Here is a 2,550-nt window from a genome sequence, read left to right on the forward strand (position 1 = left end):
GGCTTGGGAGGCCACAATTGAGAGTGAAGGTTGCATTCAGAACTCTCCCAGAGTCCACTGGAGGGATTTAAGAGGGTAGTAGACCCTGTTGGAGCCCTTCCCTCCTCCCCTCAGCTCATACCATTTCTGTGCTTGCCAACTTGACTTCCAAGTACTAGCCCTAAGGACTCTTTCCCCCTAGGCCTTTCTGTGTCAGGTAGAGCATGCTTTGTGTGCCTGTGAGGCAGCCTATAGGAGGAAGGAATTCAAGTTCCTACTTCTACCTGGGGGGGTGGTAACAGGCAATCTGATGAAAGTTGATGCATAAATGCCCCAGATTCCTTGCCCCTTTGGCAGAGTAATTCAGACGCACGTGTAATCTATTTCCCAGAGTTGAGGATGAACCCTCCTTTGGCAGAGTTACTTGACAATAGACCCTTCATTGAATTTCTTCCCTTACCTGTCTTACTTCCCTATTTACTTCCTTTGTTCCCTCGAATAAACTACTTTCACTTGAATATTTGGGTTCTGAGTCTGATTTGGGGGCAGTTCAAATTAAGATAGCAGGGAGATTATGCAATCCAATTGATACTTTGTAAAGCTGACCCTGATTGCTGAATGGTGAAAGATTGTAAGCCAACAATGATGTGTGCACTGGGAGCCCGGAGAAAGGCTGCTGAGCAGTCTACGTGGGAGACGGTGGCAGCCTAACAGTGGTAATTGCCAGGATGGAGAGTTGTCCTCACTGGGGGTTATATGGTGGGCAGAATCACCAGAACATGGTGATGGGCTGAAGAAACCACCCTTTCTCTTCCTGAAAAGGAAGAGAAAGGGTGGTTTGAAATATGACTTGATCCTAGGTAGCAATGGAAATTTAGTGTGGTAGCAAGACTCATAAAAGAAAGATTTTGGTATGCAAATTGGTACAACCACTCCGGAAAGCAGTATGAAGACTCCTCAAAAAACTTGGAATGGAACCACCATTTGATCCACCCCCACCACCCCTAATATACCCAAAGGACTTAAAATGAGCATAATATACTCATGCAGCCACATCAATGATTATAGCAGCTCAATTCACAATAGCTAAACAATGAAACCAACCTAGATTCCCTTCAATAGATGAATGGATAAAGAAAATGTAGCAATATACACAATGGAATATTACTCAGTCATAAAGAAGAATGAAATTATGGCATTTGTCAGTAAATGGATGGAACTGAAGACTATCATGCTAAGTAAAAAAATCCAGTCCCCCAAAACCAAAGGCTGAATGTTCTCTCTGATATGTGGATGCTAACACACAGTGAGGGAAGGGGAGGAACAGAAGTTCATTATTCTACCATAATTGTGAACTGAATTCCTACTACAGACAAAGTAAAGTGTTAGGTGTTTGGACATATAACAAAAACAACAACAATGATTATATATGAATAATAATGGAAACAACGACAACCATTTTCATGTGGGTTAAAACAATAAAAGTTCATTCTCAGAGTTCTGGAGCCAAGAAGTCAGAAATAAAGATGTTGGCAGGGTTGGTTCCTTCTGTAGGCTCTGGGGAGAATGTATCCCCAGCCTCTCTCCTGGCTTCTGGTGGCTCTATTTCCATCGTTGGCCTAGGTCTGTAGCTACATCACTCCAACCTCTGTCTCTGTCTCAGAGGGCATTCTTGCCCCTGTGCATGTGTCTATGTTTCTGTTTTCTCTTCTTGGAAGGTATAAGCCATTGGATTAGGTGCTACCCTAGTCCAGTTTTACCTCATATTAACTAATTACATCTGTGAAGATTCTATTTTCAAATAAGGTCACATTTACAAGTACCACGTGGTAGGATATAAATGTATCTTTTTGGAGGACACAATTCTACCTCCTATAGAAAGGATTATGTACTGCACAAAGAGATTTATTTGCACCAGCTCACCTAATGCTCACAATCCAGCATAACTGATGTGCTTATTATCCCAAATCTGTCTTTCTATGTCTTTGGCCTCAGAACTCCTACCATCTATTCCACCACTATTATACATATCTATATGGTTGCTGATTTCTCTTTAGTTTTCTCAATATTAGTCAATGGCATTACTACTCACTTAACAGTTCAAGCTAAAAACTCAAGAATAATTCTTTATTTCTCATTTGCCTTTACAGCCAATCTAATCTAACCAATTATGTTTGTAAGTTCTATTAGTACGTTTAAAAAACACATACACAAAAAATAAAAAAAACCAAGAAAACAAACAAAAGAATCTTTAGTCTATTTATTTAATCTCCATTTCCCTAAGTTGACCCACATAGTCTCTGCAGATCTTGATCTTTCAGTACCATGAGAGATTCTCTACAGGGCTACCTCACACCATGCAACTGATTTCCACCAAGGTGTGGAAAATCTGAGTGAGAGAGAGTGTTCAGAATGAAAGTTATGTGGAGAGAGCATGGTTGATGGACATAGGGGGTACAGTGAGATAAGAGGAATGACTTCTAATGTCCTATAGCACAGAAGGATAACCATGATTAACTACTCATTTTGTATTTAAAAATAGCTAGTAGAGAAGATTTTGAATATTCCTGG

This window comes from Urocitellus parryii, chromosome 1, assembly GCF_045843805.1.
Source record: "Urocitellus parryii isolate mUroPar1 chromosome 1, mUroPar1.hap1, whole genome shotgun sequence".
Lineage (NCBI taxonomy): Eukaryota > Metazoa > Chordata > Mammalia > Rodentia > Sciuridae > Urocitellus > Urocitellus parryii.